Below are 23,456 nucleotides of genomic sequence, written 5' to 3'. Positions count from 1 at the left end.
AGAAGTGAGGTACCATTTTTCTTGAGAGACTTGGCGGAACGCTGAGTAGTAGGATATTTGTGGCTCCTCTCAGATTCTAGAACTTTGTGTCATCGAAATGTGAGGAAAATGGGGTTTTTTGCCACACTTTGAGGTTTGCAAAGGATTCTGGGCAACAGAACCTGGTGTGAGCCCCACAAGTCACCCCATCTTGGATTCCCCTAGGTGTCTAGGTTTCAAAAATGCATAGGTTTGGTAGGTTTCCCTAGATGGCGGCTGAACTAGAGGCCAAAAGCTACAGCTACTAAGCACTGTGTAAAAAACAGCTCTGATTTCTTTGGAAAAATGTGATGTGTCCACGTTGTGTTTTGGGGGCATTTCCTGTCGCGGGCACTAGTGATACCCACACAAGTGAGGAACAATTTTTATCGGGAGACTTGGGGGAACACTGGGTAGGAGGAAATTTGTGGCTCCTCTCAGATTCCAGAACTTTCTGTCACCGAAATGTGAGGAAAAACTGTTTTTTTTTATGCCAGATTTTCAGGTTTCCAAAGGATTCTGAGTAACAGAACCTGGTGAGAGCCCCACAGGACACCACATCTTGGTTTCCTCTAGGTGTCTAGTTTTAAGAAATGCACAGGTTTGGTAGGTTTCCCTAGGTTGCAGCTGAACTACAGGCCGAAATCCACAGCTAGGCACTTTGTAAAAAAATAGCTCTGATTTCTTTGGAAAATGTGATGTGTCCACGTTGTGTTTTGGGTCATTTCCTGTCGGGGCACTAGGCCTACCCACACAAGTGAGACACCATTTTTATCTGGAGATTTCGGGGAATGCTGGGTAGTAGGTAATTTGTGGCTTCTCTCAGATTCCAGAAATTTCTGTCACCAAAATGTGAGGAAAAAGAGGGTTTTTTTTGCCAAATTTTGAGGTTTGCAAAGGATTCTGGGTAACAGAACCTGGTGAGAACTCCACAAGTCACCCCATTTCAATTCCCCAAGGTGTCCAGTTTTTAAAGATGCACAGGTTTGGTAGATTCCCCTAGGTGGCGCCTGAGCTAGATGCCAAAATCCACAGCTAGGCACTTTGTAAAAAACAGATCTGATTTCTTTGGGACAATGTGATGTGTTAACGTTGTGTTTTGGGGGTATTTCCAGTCGCGGGCACTAGGGCTACCCACAGAAGTGAGGTACCATTTTTCTGGGGAGACTTGGCGGAACGCTGAGTAGTAGGACATTTGTGGCTCCTCTCAGATTCTAGAACTTTGTGTCATCGAAATGTGAGGAAAATGGGGTTTTTTTGCCACATTTTGAGGTTTGCAAAGGATTCTGGGCAACAGAACCTGGTGAGAGCCCCACAAGTCACCCCATCTTGGATTCCCCTAGGTGTCTAGGTTTAAAAAATGCATAGGTTTGGTAGGTTTCCCTAGATGGTGGCTGAACTAGAGGCCAAAAGCTACAGCTACTAAGCACTGTGTAAAAAACAGCTCTGATTTCTTTGGAAAAATGTGATGTGTCCACGTTGTGTTTTGGGGGCATTTCCTGTCGCGGGCACTAGTGATACCCACACAAGTGAGGAACAATTTTTATCGGGAGACTTGGGGGAACACTGGGTAGGAGGAAATTTGTGGCTCCTCTCAGATTCCAGAACTTTCTGTCACCGAAATGTGAGGAAAAACTGTTTTTTTTTTTATGCCAGATTTTCAGGTTTCCAAAGGATTCTGAGTAACAGAACCTGGTGAGAGCCCCACAGGACACCACATCTTGGATTCCTCTAGGTGTCTAGTTTTAAGAAATGCACAGGTTTGGTAGGTTTCCCTAGGTTGCAGCTGAACTACAGGCCGAAATCCACAGCTAGGCACTTTGTAAAAAAATAGCTCTGATTTCTTTGGAAAATGTGATGTGTCCACGTTGTATTTTGGGTCATTTCCTGTCGGGGCACTAGGCCTACCCACACAAGTGAGACACCATTTTTATCTGGAGATTTCGGGGAATGCTGGGTAGTAGATAATTTGTGGCTTCTCTCAGATTCCAGAAATTTCTGTCACCAAAATGTGAGGAAAAAGAGTTTTTTTTTGCCAAATTTTGAGGTATGCAAAGGATTCTGGGTAACAGAACCTGGTGAGAATTCCACAAGTCACCCCATTTCAATTCCCCAAGGTGTCCAGTTTTTAAAGATGCACAGGTTTGGTAGATTCCCCTAGGTGGCGGCTGAGCTAGATGCCAAAATCCACAGCTAGGCACTTTGTAAAAAACAGATCTGATTTCTTTGGGAAAATATGATGTTTTGTGTTTTGGGGGTATTTCCAGTCGCAGGCACTAGGGCTACCCACAGAAGTGAGGTACCATTTTTCTGGGGAGACTTGGCGGAACGCTGAGTAGTAGGACATTTGTGGCTCCTCTCAGACTCTAGAACTTTGTGTCATCGAAATGTGAGGAAAATGGTTTTTTTTTGCCACATTTTGAGGTTTGCAAAGGATTCTGGGCAACAGAACCTGGTGAGAGCCACACAAGTCACCCCATCTTGGATTCCCCTAGGTGTCTAGGTTTCAAAAATACATCAGTTTGGTAGGTTTCCCTAGATGGCGGCTGAACTAGAGGACAAAAGCTACAGCTACTAACCACTGTGTAAAAAAGAGCTCTGATTTCTTTGGAAAATGTGATGTGTCCACGTTGTGTTTTGGGTCATTTCCTGTCGGGGCACTAGGCCTACCCACACAAGTGAGGCACCATTTTTATCTGGAGATTTCGGGGAATGCTGGGTAGTAGGTAATTTGTGGCTTCTCTCAGATTCCAGAAATTTCTGTCACCAAAATGTGAGGAAAAAGAGGTTTTTTTTGCCAAATTTTGAGGTTTGCAAAGGATTCTGGGTAACACAACCTTGTGAGAACCCCACAAGTCACCCCATTTCGATTCCCCAAGGTGTCCAGTTTTTAAAGATGCACAGGTTTGGTAGATTCCCCTAGGTGGCGGCTGAGCTAGGTGCCAAAATCCACAGCTAGGCACTTTGTAAAAAAGCAGATCTGATTTCTTTGGGAAAATGTGATGTGTTAACGTTGTGTTTTGGGGGTATTTCCAGTCGCGGGCACTAGGGCTACCCACAGAAGTGAGGTACCATTTTTCTGGGGAGACTTGGCGGAACGCTGAGTAGTAGGACATTTGTGGCTCCTCTCAGATTCTAGAACTTTGTGTCATCGAAATGTGAGGAAAATGGGGTTTTTTGCCACACTTTGAGGTTTGCAAAGGATTCTGGGCAACAGAACCTGGTGTGAGCCCCACAAGTCACCCCATCTTGGATTCCCCTAGGTGTCTAGGTTTCAAAAATGCATAGGTTTGGTAGGTTTCCCTAGATGGCGGCTGAACTAGAGGCCAAAAGCTACAGCTACTAAGCACTGTGTAAAAAACAGCTCTGATTTCTTTGGAAAAATGTGATGTGTCCACGTTGTGTTTTGTGGGCATTTCCTGTCGCGGGCACTAGTGATACCCACACAAGTGAGGAACAATTTTTATCGGGAGACTTGGGGGAACACTGGGTAGGAGGAAATTTGTGGCTCCTCTCAGTTTCCAGAACTTTCTGTCACCGAAATGTGAGGAAAAACTGTTTTTTTTTATGCCAGATTTTCAGGTTTCCAAAGGATTCTGAGTAACAGAACCTGGTGAGAGCCCCACAGGACACCACATCTTGGTTTCCTCTAGGTGTCTAGTTTTAAGAAATGCACAGGTTTGGTAGGTTTCCCTAGGTTGCAGCTGAACTACAGGCCGAAATCCACAGCTAGGCACTTTGTAAAAAAATAGCTCTGATTTCTTTGGAAAATGTGATGTGTCCACGTTGTGTTTTGGGTCATTTCCTGTCGGGGCACTAGGCCTACCCACACAAGTGAGACACCATTTTTATCTGGAGATTTCGGGGAATGCTGGGTAGTAGGTAATTTGTGGCTTCTCTCAGATTCCAGAAATTTCTGTCACCAAAATGTGAGGAAAAAGAGGGTTTTTTTGCCAAATTTTGAGGTTTGCAAAGGATTCTGGGTAACAGAACCTGGTGAGAACTCCACAAGTCACCCCATTTCAATTCCCCAAGGTGTCCAGTTTTTAAAGATGCACAGGTTTGGTAGATTCCCCTAGGTGGCGCCTGAGCTAGATGCCAAAATCCACAGCTAGGCACTTTGTAAAAAACAGATCTGATTTCTTTGGGACAATGTGATGTGTTAACGTTGTGTTTTGGGGGTATTTCCAGTCGCGGGCACTAGGGCTACCCACAGAAGTGAGGTACCATTTTTCTGGGGAGACTTGGCGGAACGCTGAGTAGTAGGACATTTGTGGCTCCTCTCAGATTCTAGAACTTTGTGTCATCGAAATGTGAGGAAAATTGGGTTTTTTTGCCACATTTTGAGGTTTGCAAAGGATTCTGGGCAACAGAACCTGGTGAGAGCCCCACAAGTCACCCCATCTTGGGTTCCCCTAGGTGTCTAGGTTTAAAAAATGCATAGGTTTGGTAGGTTTCCCCAGATGGTGGCTGAACTAGAGGCCAAAAGCTACAGCTACTAAGCACTGTGTAAAAAACAGCTCTGATTTCTTTGGAAAAATGTGATGTGTCCACGTTGTGTTTTGGGGGCATTTCCTGTCGCGGGCACTAGTGATACCCACACAAGTGAGGAACAATTTTTATCGGGAGACTTGGGGGAACACTGGGTAGGAGGAAATTTGTGGCTCCTCTCAGATTCCAGAACTTTCTGTCACCGAAATGTGAGGAAAAACTGTTTTTTTTTTTATGCCAGATTTTCAGGTTTCCAAAGGATTCTGAGTAACAGAACCTGGTGAGAGCCCCACAGGACACCACATCTTGGATTCCTCTAGGTGTCTAGTTTTAAGAAATGCACAGGTTTGGTAGGTTTCCCTAGGTTGCAGCTGAACTACAGGCCGAAATCCACAGCTAGGCACTTTGTAAAAAAATAGCTCTGATTTCTTTGGAAAATGTGATGTGTCCACGTTGTATTTTGGGTCATTTCCTGTCGGGGCACTAGGCCTACCCACACAAGTGAGACACCATTTTTATCTGGAGATTTCGGGGAATGCTGGGTAGTAGATAATTTGTGGCTTCTCTCAGATTCCAGAAATTTCTGTCACCAAAATGTGAGGAAAAAGAGGTTTTTTTTGCCAAATTTTGAGGTATGCAAAGGATTCTGGGTAACAGAACCTGGTGAGAATTCCACAAGTCACCCCATTTCAATTCCCCAAGGTGTCCAGTTTTTAAAGATGCACAGGTTTGGTAGATTCCCCTAGGTGGCGGCTGAGCTAGATGCCAAAATCCACAGCTAGGCACTTTGTAAAAAACAGATCTGATTTCTTTGGGAAAATATGATGTTTTGTGTTTTGGGGGTATTTCCAGTCGCAGGCACTAGGGCTACCCACAGAAGTGAGGTACCATTTTTCTGGGGAGACTTGGCGGAACGCTGAGTAGTAGGACATTTGTGGCTCCTCTCAGACTCTAGAACTTTGTGTCATCGAAATGTGAGGAAAATGGTTTTTTTTGCCACATTTTGAGGTTTGCAAAGGATTCTGGGCAACAGAACCTGGTGAGAGCCACACAAGTCACCCCATCTTGGATTCCCCTAGGTGTCTAGGTTTCAAAAATACATCAGTTTGGTAGGTTTCCCTAGATGGCGGCTGAACTAGAGGACAAAAGCTACAGCTACTAACCACTGTGTAAAAAAGAGCTCTGATTTCTTTGGAAAATGTGATGTGTCCACGTTGTGTTTTGGGTCATTTCCTGTCGGGGCACTAGGCCTACCCACACAAGTGAGGCACCATTTTTATCTGGAGATTTCGGGGAATGCTGGGTAGTAGGTAATTTGTGGCTTCTCTCAGATTCCAGAAATTTCTGTCACCAAAATGTGAGGAAAAAGAGGGTTTTTTTGCCAAATTTTGAGGTTTGCAAAGGATTCTGGGTAACACAACCTTGTGAGAACCCCACAAGTCACCCCATTTCGATTCCCCAAGGTGTCCAGTTTTTAAAGATGCACAGGTTTGGTAGATTCCCCTAGGTGGCGGCTGAGCTAGGTGCCAAAATCCACAGCTAGGCACTTTGTAAAAAAGCAGATCTGATTTCTTTGGGAAAATGTGATGTGTTAACGTTGTGTTTTGGGGGTATTTCCAGTCGCGGGCACTAGGGCTACCCACAGAAGTGAGGTACCATTTTTCTGGGGAGACTTGGCGGAACGCTGAGTAGTAGGACATTTGTGGCTCCTCCCAGATTCCAGAAATTTCTGTCACCAAAATGTGAGGAAAAAGAGGTTTTTTTTGCCAAATTTTGAGGTTTGCAAAGGATTCTGGGCAACAGAACCTGGTGAGAGCCCCACAAGTCACCCCATCTTGGATTCCCCTAGGTGTCTAGGTTTCAAAAATGCATAGGTTTGGTAGATTCCCCTAGATGGCGGCTGAGCTAGATGCCAAAATCCACAGCTACTAAGCACTGTGTAAAAAACAGCTCTGATTTCTTTGGAAAAATGTGATGTGTCCACGTTGTATTTTGGGGGCATTTCCTGTCACGGGCACTAGTGATACCCACACAAGTGAGGTACCATTTTTCTGGGGAGACTTGGCGGAACGCTGAGTAGTAGGAAATTTGTGGCTCCTCTCAGATTCTAGAACTTTCTGTCACCGAAATGTGAGGAAAAACTGTTTTTTTTATGCCAGATTTTCAGGTTTCCAAAGGATTCTGAGTAACAGAACCTGGTGAGAGCCCCACAGGACACCACATCTTGGATTCCTCTAGGTGTCTAGTTTTAAGAAATGCACAGGTTTGGTAGGTTTCCCTAGGTTGCAGCTGAACTACAGGCCGAAATCCACAGCTAGGCACTTTGTAAAAAAATAGCTCTGATTTCTTTGGAAAATGTGATGTGTCCACGTTGTGTTTTGGGTCATTTCCTGTCGGGGCACTAGGCCTACCCACACAAGTGAGACACCATTTTTATCTGGAGATTTCGGGGAATGTTGGGTAGTAGGTAATTTGTGGCTTCTCTCAGATTCCAGACATTTCTGTCACCAAAATGTGAGGAAAAAGAGGTTTTTTTTGCCAAATTTTGAGGTTTGCAAAGGATTCTGGGTAACAGAACCTTGTGAGAACCCCACGAGTCACCCCATTTCGATTCCCCAAGGTGTCCAGTTTTTAAAGATGCACAGGTTTGGTAGATTCCCCTAGGTGGCGGCTGAGCTAGATGCCAAAATCCACAGCTAGGCACTTTGTAAAAAACAGATCTGATTTCTTTGGGAAAATGTGATGTGTTAACGTTGTGTTTTGGGGGTATTTCCAGTCGCGGGCACTAGGGCTACCCACAGAAGTGAGGTACCATTTTTCTGGGGAGACTTGGCGGAACGCTGAGTAGTAGGATATTTGTGGCTCCTCTCAGATTCTAGAACTTTGTGTCATCGAAATGTGAGGAAAATGGGTTTTTTTTGCCACATTTTGAGGTTTGCAAAGGATTCTGGGCAACAGAACCTGGTGAGAGCCCCACAAGTCACCCCATCTTGGATTCCCCTAGGTGTCTAGGTTTGAAAAATGCATCGGTTTGGTAGGTTTCCCTAGATGGCGGCTGAACTAGAGGCCAAAAGCTACAGCTACTAAGCACTGTGTAAAAAACAGCTCTGATTTCTTTGGAAAAATGTGATGTGTCCACGTTGTGTTTTGGGGGCATTTCCTGTCGCGGGCACTAGTGATACCCACACAAGTGAGGAACAATTTTTATCGGGAGACTTGGGGGAACACTCGGTAGGAGGAAATTTGTGGCTCCTCTCAGATTCCAGAACTTTCTGTCACCGAAATGTGAGGAAAAACTGTTTTTTTTTTTTGCCAGATTTTCAGGTTTGCAAAGGATTCTGAGTAACAGAACCTGGTGAGAGCCCCACAGGACACCACATCTTGGATTCCTCTAGGTGTCTAGTTTTAAGAAATGCACAGGTTTGGTAGGTTTCCCTAGGTTGCAGCTGAACTACAGGCCGAAATCCACAGCTAGGCACTTTGTAAAAAAATAGCTCTAATTTCTTGGAAAATGTGATGTGTCACGTTGTGTTTTGGGTCATTTCCTGTCGCAGGCACTAGGCCTACCCACACAAGTGAGGCACCATTTTTATCTGGAGATTTCGTGGAATGCTGGGTAGTAGGTAATTTGTGGCTTCTCTCAGATTCCAGAAATTTCTGTCACCAAAATGTGAGGAAAAAGAGGTTTTTTTTGCCAAATTTTGAGGTTTGCAAGGGATTCTGGGTAACAGAACCTTGTGAGAACCCCACAAGTCACCCCATTTCGATTCCCCAAGGTGTCCAGTTTTTAAAGATGCACAGGTTTGGTAGATTCCCCTAGGTGGCGGCTGAGCTAGATGCCAAAATCCACAGCTAGGCACTTTGTAAAAAACAGATCTGATTTCTTTGGGAAAATGTGATGTGTTAACGTTGTGTTTTGGGGGTATTTCCAGTCGCGGGCACTAGGGCTACCCACAGAAGTGAGGTACCATTTTTCTGGGGAGACTTGGCGGAACGCTGAGTAGTAGGACATTTGTGGCTCCTCTCAGATTCTAGAACTTTGTGTCATCGAAATGTGAGGAAAATGTTTTTTTTTTGCCACATTTTGAGGTTTGCAAAGGATTCTGGGCAATCGAACCTGGTGAGAGCCCCACAAGTCACCCCATCTTGGATTCCCCTAGGTGTCTAGGTTTCAAAAATACATCAGTTTGGTAGGTTTCCCTAGATGGCGGCGGAACTAGAGGACAAAAGCTACAGCTACTAACCACTGTGTAAAAAAGAGCTCTGATTTCTTTGGAAAATGTGATGTGTCCACGTTGTGTTTTCGGTCATTTCCTGTCGGGGCACTAGGCCTACCCACACAAGTGAGGCACCATTTTTATCTGGAGATTTCAGGGAATGCTGGGTAGTAGGTAATTTGTGGCTTCTCTCAGATTCCAGAAATTTCTGTCACCAAAATGTTAGTAAAAAGAGGGTTTTTTTGCCAAATTTTGAGGTTTGCAAAGGATTCTGGGTAACAGAACCTTGTGAGAACCCCACAAGTCACCCCATTTCGATTCCCCAAGGTGTCCAGTTTTTAAAGATGCACAGGTTTGGTAGATTCCCCTAGGTGGCGGCTGAGCTAGATGCCAAAATCCACAGCTAGGCACTTTGTAAAAAACAGATCTGATTTCTTTGGGAAAATGTGATATGTTAACGTTGTGTTTTGGGGGTATTTCCAGTCGCGGGCACTAGGGCTACCCACAGAAGTGAGGTACCATTTTTCTGGGGAGACTTGGCGGAACGCTGGGTAGTAGGACATTTGTGGCTCCTCTCAGATTCTAGAACTTTTTTCATCGAAATGTGAGGAAAATGGGTTTTTTTTGCCACATTTTGAGGTTTGCAAAGGATTCTGGGCAACAGAACCTGGTGAGAGCCCCAGAAGTCACCCCATCTTGGATTCCCCTAGGTGTCTAGGTTTAAAAAATGCATCGGTTTGGTAGGTTTCCCTAGATGGCGGCTGAACTAGAGGCCAAAAGCTACAGCTACTAAGCACTATGTAAAAAACAGCTCTGATTTCTTTGGAAAAATGTGATGTGTCCACGTTGTGTTTTGGGGGCATTTCCTGTCGCGGGCACTAGTGATACCCACACAAGTGAGGAACAATTTTTATCGGGAGACTTGGGGGAACACTCGGTAGGAGGAAATTTGTGGCTCCTCTCAGATTCCAGAACTTTCTGTCACCGAAATGTGAGGAAAAACTGTTTTTTTTTTTTGCCAGATTTTCAGGTTTCCAAAGGATTCTGAGTAACAGAACCTGGTGAGAGCCCCACAGGACACCACATCTTGGATTCCTCTAGGTGTCTAGTTTTAAGAAATGTACAGGTTTGGTAGGTTTCCCTAGGTTGCAGCTGAACTACAGGCCGAAATCCACAGCTAGGCACTTTGTAAAAAAATAGCTCTAATTTTTTGGAAAATGTGATGTGTCCACGTTGTGTTTTGGGTCATTTCCTGTCGCAGGCACTAGGCCTACCCACACAAGTGAGGCACCATTTTTATCTGGAGATTTTGTGGAATGCTGGGTAGTAGGTAATTTGTGGCTTCTCTCAGATTCCAGAAATTTCTGTCACCAAAATGTGAGGAAAAAGAGGTTTTTTTTGCCAAATTTTGAGGTATGCAAAGGATTCTGAGTAACAGAACCTGGTGAGAACTCCACAAGTCACCCCATTTCAATTCCCCAAGGTGTCCAGTTTTTAAAGATGCACAGGTTTGGTAGATTCCCCTAGGTGGCGGCTGAGCTAGATGCCAAAATCCACAGCTAGGCACTTTGTAAAAAACAGATCTGATTTCTTTGGGAAAATATGATGTGTTAACGTTGTGTTTTGGGGGTATTTCCAGTCGCGGGCACTAGGGCTACCCACAGAAGTGAGGTACCATTTTTCTGGGGAGACTTGGCGGAACGCTGAGTAGTAGGACATTTGTGGCTCCTCTCAGATTCTAGAACTTTGTGTCATCGAAATGTGAGGAAAATGGTTTTTTTTTGCCACATTTTGAGGTTTGCAAAGGATTCTGGGCAACAGAACCTGGTGAGAGCCACACAAGTCACCCCATCTTGGATTCCCCTAGGTGTCTAGGTTTCAAAAATACATCAGTTTGGTAGGTTTCCCTAGATGGCGGCTGAACTAGAGGACAAAAGCTACAGCTACTAACCACTGTGTAAAAAAGAGCTCTGATTTCTTTGGAAAATGTGATGTGTCCACGTTGTGTTTTGGGTCATTTCCTGTCGGGGCACTAGGCCTACCCACACAAGTGAGGCACCATTTTTATCTGGAGATTTCGGGGAATGCTGGGTAGTAGGTAATTTGTGGCTTCTCTCAGATTCCAGAAATTTCTGTCACCAAAATGTGAGGAAAAAGAGGTTTTTTTGCCAAATTTTGAGGTTTGCAAAGGATTCTGGGTAACACAACCTTGTGAGAACCCCACAAGTCACCCCATTTCGATTCCCCAAGGTGTCCAGTTTTTAAAGATGCACAGGTTTGGTAGATTCCCCTAGGTGGCGGCTGAGCTAGATGCCAAAATCCACAGCTAGGCACTTTGTAAAAAAGCAGATCTGATTTCTTTGGGAAAATGTGATGTGTTAACGTTGTGTTTTGGGGGTATTTCCAGTCGCGGGCACTAGGGCTACCCACAGAAGTGAGGTACCATTTTTCTGGGGAGGCTTGGCGGAACGCTGAGTAGTAGGACATTTGTGGCTCCTCTCAGATTCTAGAACTTTGTGTCATCGAAATGTGAGGAAAATTGTTTTTTTTTGCCACATTTTGAGGTTTGCAAAGGATTCTGGGCAACAGAACCTGGTGAGAGCCCCACAAGTCACCCCATCTTGGATTCCCCTAGGTGTCTAGGTTTCAAAAATGCATAGGTTTGGTAGGTTTCCCTAGATGGCGGCTGAACTAGAGGCCAAAAGCTACAGCTACTAAGCACTGTGTAAAAAACAGCTCTGATTTCTTTGGAAAAATGTGATGTGTCCACGTTGTGTTTTGGGGGCATTTCCTGACACGGGCACTAGTGATACCCACACAAGTGAGGAACAATTTTTATCGGGAGACTTGGGGGAACACTGGGTAGGAGGAAATTTGTGGCTCCTCTCAGATTCCAGAACTTTCTGTCAACGAAATGTGAGGAAAAACTGTTTTTTTTAATGCCAGATTTTCAGGTTTCTAAAGGGTTCTGAGTAACAGAACCTGGTGAGAACCCCACAGGACACCACATCTTGGATTCCTCTAGGTGTCTAGTTTTAAGAAATGCACAGGTTTGGTAGGTTTCCCTAGGTTGCAGCTGAACTACAGGCCGAAATCCACAGCCAGGCACTTTGTAAAAAAATAGCTCTGATTTCTTTGGAAAATGTGATGTGTCCACGTTGTGTTTTGGGTCATTTCCTGTCGGGGCACTAGGCCTACCCACACAAGTGAGACACCATTTTTATCTGGAGATTTCGGGGAATGCTGGGTAGTAGGTAATTTGTGGCTTCTCTCAGATTCCAGAAATTTCTGTCACCAAAATGTGAGGAAAAAGAGGTTTTTTTTTGCCAAATTTTGAGGTTTGCAAAGGATTCTGGGTAACAGAACCTGGTGAGAACTCCACAAGTCACCCCATTTCAATTTCCCAAGGTGTCCAAATTTTAAAGATGCACAGGTTTGGTAGATTCCCCTAGGTGGCGGCTGAGCTAGATGCCAAAATCCACAGCTAGGCACTTTGTAAAAAACAGATCTGATTTCTTTGGGAAAATGTGATGTGTTAACGTTGTGTTTTGGGGGTATTTCCAGTCGCGGGCACTAGGGCTACCCACAGAAGTGAGGTACCATTTTTCTTGGGAGACTTGGCGGAACGCTGAGTAGTAGGATATTTGTGGCTCCTCTCAGATTCTAGAACTTTGTGTCATCGAAATGTGAGGAAAATTGGGTTTTTTTGCCACATTTTGAGGTTTGCAAAGGATTCTGGGCAACAGAACCTGGTGTGAGCCCCACAAGTCACCCCATCTTGGATTCCCCTAGGTGTCTAGGTTTCAAAAATGCATAGGTTTGGTAGGTTTCCCTAGATGGCGGCTGAACTAGAGGCCAGAAGCTACAGCTACTAAGCACTGTGTAAAAAACAGCTCTGATTTCTTTGGAAAAATGTGATGTGTCCACGTTGTGTTTTGGGGGCATTTCCTGTCGCGGGCACTAGTGATACCCACACAAGTGAGGAACAATTTTTATCGGGAGACTTGGGGGAACACTGGGTAGGAGGAAATTTGTGGCTCCTCTCAGATTCCAGAACTTTCTGTCACCGAAATGTGAGGAAAAACTGTTTTTTTTAATGCCAGATTTTCAGGTTTCCAAAGGATTCTGAGTAACAGAACCTGGTGAGAGCCCCACAGGACACCACATCTTGGTTTCCTCTAGGTGTCTAGTTTTAAGAAATGCACAGGTTTGGTAGGTTTCCCTAGGTTGCAGCTGAACTACAGGCCGAAATCCACAGCTAGGCACTTTGTAAAAAAATAGCTCTGATTTCTTTGGAAAATGTGATGTGTCCACGTTGTGTTTTGGGTCATTTCCTGTCGGGGCACTAGGCCTACCCACACAAGTGAGACACCATTTTTATCTGGAGATTTCGGGGAATGCTGGGTAGTAGGTAATTTGTGGCTTCTCTCAGATTCCAGAAATTTCTGTCACCAAAATGTGAGGAAAAAGAGGGTTTTTTTGCCAAATTTTGAGGTTTGCAAAGGATTCTGGGTAACAGAACCTGGTGAGAACTCCACAAGTCACCCCATTTCAATTCCCCATGGTGTCCAGTTTTTAAAGATGCACAGGTTTGGTAGATTCCCCTAGGTGGTGCCTGAGCTAGATGCCAAAATCCACAGCTAGGCACTTTGTAAAAAACAGATCTGATTTCTTTGGGAAAATGTGATGTGTTAACGTTGTGTTTTGGGGGTATTTCCAGTCGCGGGCACTAGGGCTACCCACAGAAGTGAGGTACCATTTTTCTGGGGAGACTTGGCGGAACGCTGAGTAGTAGGACATTTGTGGCTCCTCTCAGATTCTAGAACTTTGTGTCATCGAAATGTGAGGAAAATGGGTTTTTTTTGCCACATTTTGAGGTTTGCAAAGGATTCTGGGCAACAGAACCTGGTGAGAGCCCCACAAGTCACCCCATCTTGGATTCCCCTAGGTGTCTAGGTTTAAAAAATGCATAGGTTTGGTAGGTTTCCCTAGATGGTGGCTGAACTAGAGGCCAAAAGCTACAGCTACTAAGCACTGTGTAAAAAACAGCTCTGATTTCTTTGGAAAAATGTGATGTGTCCACGTTGTGTTTTGGGGGCATTTCCTGTCGCGGGCACTAGTGATACCCACACAAGTGAGGAACAATTTTTATCGGGAGTCTTGGGGGAACACTGGGTAGGAGGAAATTTGTGGCTCCTCTCAGATTCCAGAACTTTCTGTCACCGAAATGTGAGGAAAAACTGTTTTTTTTTATGCCAGATTTTCAGGTTTCCAAAGGATTCTGAGTAACAGAACCTGGTGAGAGCCCCACAGGACACCACATCTTGGATTCCTCTAGGTGTCTAGTTTTAAGAAATGCACAGGTTTGGTAGGTTTCCCTAGGTTGCAGCTGAACTACAGGCCGAAATCCACAGCTAGGCACTTTGTAAAAAAATAGCTCTGATTTCTTTGGAAAATGTGATGTGTCCACGTTGTGTTTTGGGTCATTTCCTGTCGGGGCACTAGGCCTACCCACACAAGTGAGACACCATTTTTATCTGGAGATTTCGGGGAATGCTGGGTAGTAGGTAATTTGTGGCTTCTCTCAGATTCCAGAAATTTCTGTCACCAAAATGTGAGGAAAAAGAGGTTTTTTTTGCCAAATTTTGAGGTTTGCAAAGGATTCTGGGTAACACAACCTTGTGAGAACCCCACAAGTCACCCCATTTCGATTCCCCAAGGTGTCCAGTTTTTAAAGATGCACAGGTTTGGTAGATTCCCCTAGGTGGCGGCTGAGCTAGATGCCAAAATCCACAGCTAGGCACTTTGTAAAAAAGCAGATCTGATTTCTTTGGGAAAATGTGATGTGTTAACGTTGTGTTTTGGGGGTATTTCCAGTCGCGGGCACTAGGGCTACCCACAGAAGTGAGGTACCATTTTTCTGGGGAGACTTGGCGGAACGCTGAGTAGTAGGACATTTGTGGCTCCTCTCAGATTCTAGAACTTTGTGTCATCGAAATGTGAGGAAAATGGTTTTTTTTTGCCACATTTTGAGGTTTGCAAAGGATTCTGGGCAACAGAACCTGGTGAGAGCCCCACAAGTCACCCCATCTTGGATTCCCCTAGGTGTCTAGGTTTCAAAAATGCATAGGTTTGGTAGGTTTCCCTAGATGGCGGCTGAACTAGAGGCCAAAAGCTACAGCTACTAAGCACTGTGTAAAAAACAGCTCTGATTTCTTTGGAAAAATGTGATGTGTCCACGTTGTGTTTTGGGGGCATTTCCTGTCACGGGCACTAGTGATACCCACACAAGTGAGGAACAATTTTTATCAGGAGACTTGGGGGAACACTGGGTAGGAGGAAATTTGTGGCTCCTCTCAGATTCCAGAACTTTCTGTCACCGAAATGTGAGGAAAAACTGTTTTTTTTTATGCCAGATTTTCAGGTTTCTAAAGGGTTCTGAGTAACAGAACCTGGTGAGAGCCCCACAGGACACCACATCTTGGATTCCTCTAGGTGTCTAGTTTTAAGAAATGCAGAGGTTTGGTAGGTTTCCCTAGGTTGCAGCTGAACTACAGGCCGAAATCCACAGCTAGGAACTTTGTAAAAAAATAGCTCTGATTTCTTTGGAAAATGTGATGTGTCCACGTTGTGTTTTGGGTCATTTCCTGTCGGGGCACTAGGCCTACCCACACAAGTGAGACACCATTTTTATCTGGAGATTTCGGGGAATGCTGGGTAGTAGGTAATTTGTGGCTTCTCTCAGATTCCAGAAATTTCTGTCACCAAAATGTGAGGAAAAAGAGGTTTTTTTTGCCAAATTTTGAGGTTTGCAAAGGATTCTGGGTAACAGAACCTGGTGAGAACTCCACAAGTCACCCCATTTCAATTTCCCAAGGTGTCCAAATTTTAAAGATGCACAGGTTTGGTAGATTCCCCTAGGTGGCGGCTGAGCTAGATGCCAAAATCCACAGCTAGGCACTTTGTAAAAAACAGATCTGATTTCTTTGGGAAAATGTGATGTGTTAACGTTGTGTTTTGGGGGTATTTCCAGTCGCGGGCACTAGGGCTACCCACAGAAGTGAGGTACCATTTTTCTTGGGAGACTTGGCGGAACGCTGAGTAGTAGGATATTTGTGGCTCCTCTCAGATTCTAGAACTTTGTGTCATCGAAATGTGAGGAAAATGGGGTTTTTTTGCCACACTTTGAGGTTTGCAAAGGATTCTGGGCAACAGAACCTGGTGTGAGCCCCACAAGTCACCCCATCTTGGATTCCCCTAGGTGTCTAGGTTTAAAAAATGCATAGGTTTGGTAGGTTTCCCTAGATGGCGGCTGAACTAGAGGCCAAAAGCTACAGCTACTAAGCACTGTGTAAAAAACAGCTCTGATTTCTTTGGAAAAATGTGATGTGTCCACGTTGTGTTTTGGGGGCATTTCCTGTCGCGGGCACTAGTGATACCCACACAAGTGAGGAACAATTTTTATCGGGAGACTTGGGGGAACACTCGGTAGGAGGAAATTTGTGGCTCCTCTCAGATTCCAGAACTTTCTGTCACCGAAATGTGAGGAAAAACTGTGTTTTTTTATGCCAGATTTTCAGGTTTCCAAAGGATTCTGAGTAACAGAACCTGGTGAGAGCCCCACAGGACACCACATCTTGGTTTCCTCTAGGTGTCTAGTTTTAAGAAATGCACAGGTTTGGTAGGTTTCCCTAGGTTGCAGCTGAACTACAGGCCGAAATCCACAGCTAGGCACTTTGTAAAAAAATAGCTCTGATTTCTTTGGAAAATGTGATGTGTCCACGTTGTGTTTTGGGTCATTTCCTGTCGGGGCACTAGGCCTACCCACACAAGTGAGACACCATTTTTATCTGGAGATTTCGGGGAATGCTGGGTAGTAGGTAATTTGTGGCTTCTCTCAGATTCCAGAAATTTCTGTCACCAAAATGTGAGGAAAAAGAGGGTTTTTTTGCCAAATTTTTAGGTTTGCAAAGGATTCTGGGTAACAGAACCTGGTGAGAACTCCACAAGTCACCCCATTTCAATTCCCCAAGGTGTCCAGTTTTTAAAGATGCACAGGTTTGGTAGATTCCCCTAGGTGGCGCCTGAGCTAGATGCCAAAATCCACAGCTAGGCACTTTGTAAAAAACAGATCTGATTTCTTTGGGACAATGTGATGTGTTAACGTTGTGTTTTGGGGGTATTTCCAGTCGCGGGCACTAGGGCTACCCACAGAAGTGAGGTACCATTTTTCTGGGGAGACTTGGCGGAACGCTGAGTAGTAGGACATTTGTGGCTCCTCTCAGATTCTAGAACTTTGTGTCATCGAAATGTGAGGAAAATGGTTTTTTTTTGCCACATTTTGAGGTTTGCAAAGGATTCTGGGCAACAGAACCTGGTGAGAGCCCCACAAGTCACCCCATCTTGGATTCCCCTAGGTGTCTAGGTTTAAAAAATGCATAGGTTTGGTAGGTTTCCCTAGATGGTGGCTGAACTAGAGGCCAAAAGCTACAGCTACTAAGCACTGTGTAAAAAACAGCTCTGATTTCTTTGGAAAAATGTGATGTGTCCACGTTGTGTTTTGGGGGCATTTCCTGTCGCGGGCACTAGTGATACCCACGCAAGTGAGGAACAATTTTTATCGGGAGACTTGGGGGAACACTGGGTAGGAGGAAATTTGTGGCTCCTCTCAGATTCCAGAACTTTCTGTCACCGAAATGTGAGGAAAAACTGTTTTTTTTTTTATGCCAGATTTTCAGGTTTCCAAAGGATTCTGAGTAACAGAACCTGGTGAGAGCCCCACAGGACACCACATCTTGGATTCCTCTAGGTGTCTAGTTTTAAGAAATGCACAGGTTTGGTAGGTTTCCCTAGGTTGCAGCTGAACTACAGGCCGAAATCCACAGCTAGGCACTTTGTAAAAAAATAGCTCTGATTTCTTTGGAAAATGTGATGTGTCCACGTTGTATTTTGGGTCATTTCCTGTCGGGGCACTAGGCCTACCCACACAAGTGAGACACCATTTTTATCTGGAGATTTCGGGGAATGCTGGGTAGTAGATAATTTGTGGCTTCTCTCAGATTCCAGAAATTTCTGTCACCAAAATGTGAGGAAAAAGAGGTTTTTTTTGCCAAATTTTGAGGTATGCAAAGGATTCTGGGTAACAGAACCTGGTGAGAACTCCACAAGTCACCCCATTTCAATTCCCCAAGGTGTCCAGTTTTTAAAGATGCACAGGTTTGGTAGATTCCCCTAGGTGGCGGCTGAGCTAGATGCCAAAATCCACAGCTAGGCACTTTGTAAAAAACAGATCTGATTTCTTTGGGAAAATATGATGTTTTGTGTTTTGGGGGTATTTCCAGTCGCGGGCACTAGGGCTACCCACAGAAGTGAGGTACCATTTTTCTGGGGAGACTTTGCGGAACGCTGAGTAGTAGGACATTTGTGGCTCCTCTCAGATTCTAGAACTTTGTGTCATCGAAATGTGAGGAAAATGGGGTTTTTTTGCCACATTTTGAGGTTTGCAAAGGATTCTGGGCAACAGAACCTGGTGAGAGCCACACAAGTCACCCCATCTTGGATTCCCCTAGGTGTCTAGGTTTCAAAAATACATCAGTTTGGTAGGTTTCCCTAGATGGCGGCTGAACTAGAGGACAAAAGCTACAGCTACTAACCACTGTGTAAAAAAGAGCTCTGATTTCTTTGGAAAATGTGATGTGTCCACGTTGTGTTTTGGGTCATTTCCTGTCGGGGCACTAGGCCTACCCACACAAGTGAGGCACCATTTTTATCTGGAGATTTCGGGGAATGCTGGGTAGTAGGTAATTTGTGGCTTCTCTCAGATTCCAGAAATTTCTGTCACCAAAATGTGAGGAAAAAGAGGGTTTTTTTGCCAAATTTTGAGGTTTGCAAAGGATTCTGGGTAACACAACCTTGTGAGAACCCCACAAGTCACCCCATTTCGATTCCCCAAGGTGTCCAGTTTTTAAAGATGCACAGGTTTGGTAGATTCCCCTAGCTGGCGGCTGAGCTAGGTGCCAAAATCCACAGCTAGGCACTTTGTAAAAAAGCAGATCTGATTTCTTTGGGAAAATGTGATGTGTTAACGTTGTGTTTTGGGGGTATTTCCAGTCGCGGGCACTAGGGCTACCCACAGAAGTGAGGTACCATTTTTCTGGGGAGACTTGGCGGAACGCTGAGTAGTAGGACATTTGTGGCTCCTCTCAGATTCTAGAACTTTGTGTCATCGAAATGTGAGGAAAATGTTTTTTTTTTGCCACATTTTGAGGTTTGCAAAGGATTCTGGGCAACAGAACCTGGTGAGAGCCCCACAAGTCACCCCATCTTGGATTCCCCTAGGTGTCTAGGTTTCAAAAATGCATAGGTTTGGTAGGTTTCCCTAGATGGCGGCTGAACTAGAGGCCAAAAGCTACAGCTACTAAGCACTGTGTAAAAAACAGCTCTGATTTCTTTGGAAAAATGTGATGTGTCCACGTTGTATTTTGGGGGCATTTCCTGTCACAGGCACTAGTGATACCCACACAAGTGAGGAACAATTTTTATCGGGAGACTTGGGGGAACACTGGGTAGGAGGAAATTTGTGGCTCCTCTCAGATTCCAGAACTTTCTGTCACCGAAATGTGAGGAAAAACTGTTTTTTTTTATGCCAGATTTTCAGGTTTCCAAAGGATTCTGAGTAACAGAACCTGGTGAGAGCCCCACAGGACACCACATCTTGGATTCCTCTAGGTGTCTAGTTTTAAGAAATGCACAGGTTTGGTAGGTTTCCCTAGGTTGCAGCTGAACTACAGGCCGAAATCCACAGCTAGGCACTTTGTAAAAAAATAGCTCTGATTTCTTTGGAAAATGTGATGTGTCCACGTTGTGTTTTGGGTCATTTCCTGTCGGGGCACTAGGCCTACCCACACAAGTGAGACACCATTTTTATCTGGAGATTTCGGGGAATGTTGGGTAGTAGGTAATTTGTGGCTTCTCTCAGATTCCAGAAATTTCTGTCACCAAAATGTGAGGAAAAATAGGTTTTTTTTGCCAAATTTTGAGGTTTGCAAAGGATTCTGGGTAACAGAACCTGGTGAGAACTCCACAAGTCACCCCATTTCAATTTCCCAAGGTGTCCAGTTTTTAAAGATGCACAGGTTTAGTAGATTCCCCTAGGTGGCGGCTGAGCTAGATGCCAAAATCCACAGCTAGGCACTTTGTAAAAAACAGATCTGATTTCTGTGGGAAAATGTGATGTGTTAACGTTGTGTTTTGGGGGTATTTCCAGTCGCGGCCACTAGGGCTACCCACAGAAGTGAGGTACCATTTTTCTTGGGAGACTTGGCGGAACGCTGAGTAGTAGGATATTTGTGGCTCCTCTCAGATTCTAGAACTTTGTGTCATCGAAATGTGAGGAAAATGGGTTTTTTTTGCCACATTTTGAGGTTTGCAAAGGATTCTGGGCAACAGAACCTGGTGTGAGCCCCACAAGTCACCCCATCTTGGATTCCCCTAGGTGTCTAGGTTTAAAAAATGCATAGGTTTGGTAGGTTTCCCTAGATGGCGGCTGAACTAGAGGCCAAAAGCTGCAGCTACTAAGCACTGTGTAAAAAAACAGCTCTTAATTCTTTGGAAAAATGTGATGTGTACACGTTGTGTTTTGGGGGCATTTCCTGTCGCGGGCACTAGTGATACCCACACAAGTGAGGAACAATTTTTATCGGGAGACTTGGGGGAACACTGGGTAGGAGGAAATTTGTGGCTCCTCTCAGATTCCAGAACTTTCTGTCACCGAAATGTGAGGAAAAACTGTTTTTTTTTTTATGCCAGATTTTCAGGTTTCCAAAGGATTCTGAGTAACAGAACCTGGTGAGAGCCCCACAGGACACCACATCTTGGATTCCTCTAGGTGTCTAGTTTTAAGAAATGCACAGGTTTGGTAGGTTTCCCTAGGTTGCAGCTGAACTACAGGCCGAAATCCACAGCTAGGCACTTTGTAAAAAAATAGCTCTGATTTCTTTGGAAAATGTGATGTGTCCACGTTGTATTTTGGGTCATTTCCTGTCGGGGCACTAGGCCTACCCACACAAGTGAGACACCATTTTTATCTGGAGATTTCGGGGAATGCTGGGTAGTAGGTAATTTGTGGCTTCTCTCAGATTCCAGAAATTTCTGTCACCAAAATGTGAGGAAAAAGAGGGTTTTTTTGCCAAATTTTGAGGTTTGCAAAGGATTCTGGGTAACAGAACCTTGTGAGAACCCCACAAGTCACCCCATTTCGATTCCCCAAGGTGTCCAGTTTTTAAAGATGCACAGGTTTGGTAGATTCCCCTAGGTGCGGCTGAGCTAGATGCCAAAATCCACAGCTAGGCACTTTGTAAAAAACTGATCTGATTTCTTTGGGAAAATGTGATATGTTAACGTTGTGTTTTGGGGGTATTTCCAGTCGCGGGCACTAGGGCTACCCACAGAAGTGAGGTACCATTTTTCTGGGGAGACTTGGCGGAACACTGAGTAGTAGGACATTTGTGGCTCCTCTCAGATTCTAGAACTTTTTGTCTTTGAAATGTGAGGAAAATGGGTTTTTTTTGCCACATTTTGAGGTTTGCAAAGGATTCTGGGCAACAGAACCTGGTGAGAGCCCCAATACACCCCATCTTGGATTCCCCTAGGTGTCTAGGTTTCAAAAATGCATCGGTTTGGTAGGTTTCCCTAGATGGCGGCTGAACTAGAGGCCAAAAGCTACAGCTACTAAGCACTGTGTAAAAAACAGCTCTGATTTCTTTGGAAAAATGTGATGTGTCCACGTTGTGTTTTGGGGGCATTTCCTGTCGCGGGCACTAGTGATACCCACACAAGTGAGGAACAATTTTTATCGGGAGACTTGGGGGAACACTCGGTAGGAGGAAATTTGTGGCTCCTCTCAGATTCCAGAACTTTCTGTCACCGAAATGTGAGGAAAAACTTTTTTTTTTTTTTTTGCCAGATTTTCAGGTTTCCAAAGGATTCTGAGTAACAGAACCTGGTGAGAGCCCCACAGGACACCACATCTTGGATTCCTCTAGGTGTCTAGTTTTAAGAAATGCACAGGTTTGGTAGGTTTCCCTAGGTTGCAGCTGAACTACAGGCCGAAATCCACAGCTAGGCACTTTGTAAAAAAAATAGCTCTGATTTCTTTGGAAAATGTGATGTGTCCACGTTGTGTTTTGGGTCATTTCCTGTCGGGGCACTAGGCCTACCCACACAAGTGAGACACCATTTTTATCTGGAGATTTCGGGGAATGCTGGGTAGTAGGTAATTTGTGGCTTCTCTCAGATTCCAGAAATTTCTGTCACCAAAATGTGAGGATAAAGAGGTTTTTTTGGCCAAATTTTGAGGTTTGCAAAGGATTCTGGGTAACAGAACCTTGTGAGAACCCCACAAGTCACCCCATTTCGATTCCCCAAGGTGTCCAGTTTTTAAAGATGCACAGGTTTGGTAGATTCCCCTAGGTGGCGGCTGAGCTAGATGCCAAAATCCACAGCTAGGCACTTTGTAAAAAACAGATCTGATTTCTTTGGGAAAATGTGATGTGTTAACGTTGTGTTTTGGGGGTATTTCCAGTCGCGGGCACTAGGGCTACCCACAGAAGTGAGGTACCATTTTTCTGGGGAGACTTGGCGGAACGCTGAGTAGTAGGACATTTGTGGCTCCTCTCAGATTCTAGAACTTTGTGTCATCGAAATGTGAGGAAAATGGGTTTTTTTTTTCCACATTTTGAGGTTTGCAAAGGATTCTGGGCAACAGAACCTGGTGAGAGCCCCACAAGTCACCCCATTTTGGATTCCCCTAGGTGTCTAGGTTTCAAAAATGCATAGGTTTGGTAAGTTTCCCTAGATGGCGGCTGAACTAGAGGCCAAAAGCTACAGCTACTAAGCACTGTGTAAAAAACAGCTCTGATTTCTTTGGAAAAATGTGATGTGTCCACGTTGTGTTTTGGGGGCATTTCCTGTCGTGGGAACTAGTGATACCCACACAAGTGAGGAACAATTTTTATCGGGAGACTTGGGGGAACACTGGGTAGGAGGAAATTTGTGGCTCCTCTCAGATTCCAGAACTTTCTGTCACCGAAATGTGAGGAAAAACTGATTTTTTTTTATGCCAGATTTTCAGGTTTCCAAAGGATTCTGAGTAACAGAACCTGGTGAGAGCCCCACAGGACACCACATCTTGGATTCCTCTAGGTGTCTAGTTTTAAGAAATGCACAGGTTTGGTAGGTTTCCCTAGGTTGCAGCTGAACTACAGGCCGAAATCCACAGCTAGGCACTTTGTAAAAAAATAGCTCTGATTTCTTTGGAAAATGTGATGTGTCCACGTTGTGTTTTGGGTCATTTCCTGTCGGGGCACTAGGCCTACCCACACAAGTGAGACACCATTTTTATCTGGAGATTTCGGGGAATGCTGGGTAGTAGGTAATTTGTGGCTTCTCTCAGATTCCAGAAATTTCTGTCACCAAAATGTTAGGAAAAAGAGGTTTTTTTTGCCAAATTTTGAGGTTTGCAAAGGATTCTGGGTAACAGAACCTTGTGAGAACCCCACAAGTCACCCCATTTCGATTCCCCAAGGTGTCCAGTTTTTAAAGATGCACAGGTTTGGTAGATTCCCCTAGGTGGCGGCTGAGCTAGATGCCAAAATCCACAGCTAGGCACTTTGTAAAAAACAGATCTGATTTCTTTGGGAAAATGTGATGTGTTAACGTTGTGTTTTGAGG

The sequence above is a fragment of the Pleurodeles waltl genome, chromosome 6 (genome assembly GCF_031143425.1).
Source record: "Pleurodeles waltl isolate 20211129_DDA chromosome 6, aPleWal1.hap1.20221129, whole genome shotgun sequence".
Classification (NCBI taxonomy): Eukaryota; Metazoa; Chordata; class Amphibia; order Caudata; family Salamandridae; genus Pleurodeles; species Pleurodeles waltl.
This window is presented reverse-complemented; position numbering follows the sequence as displayed.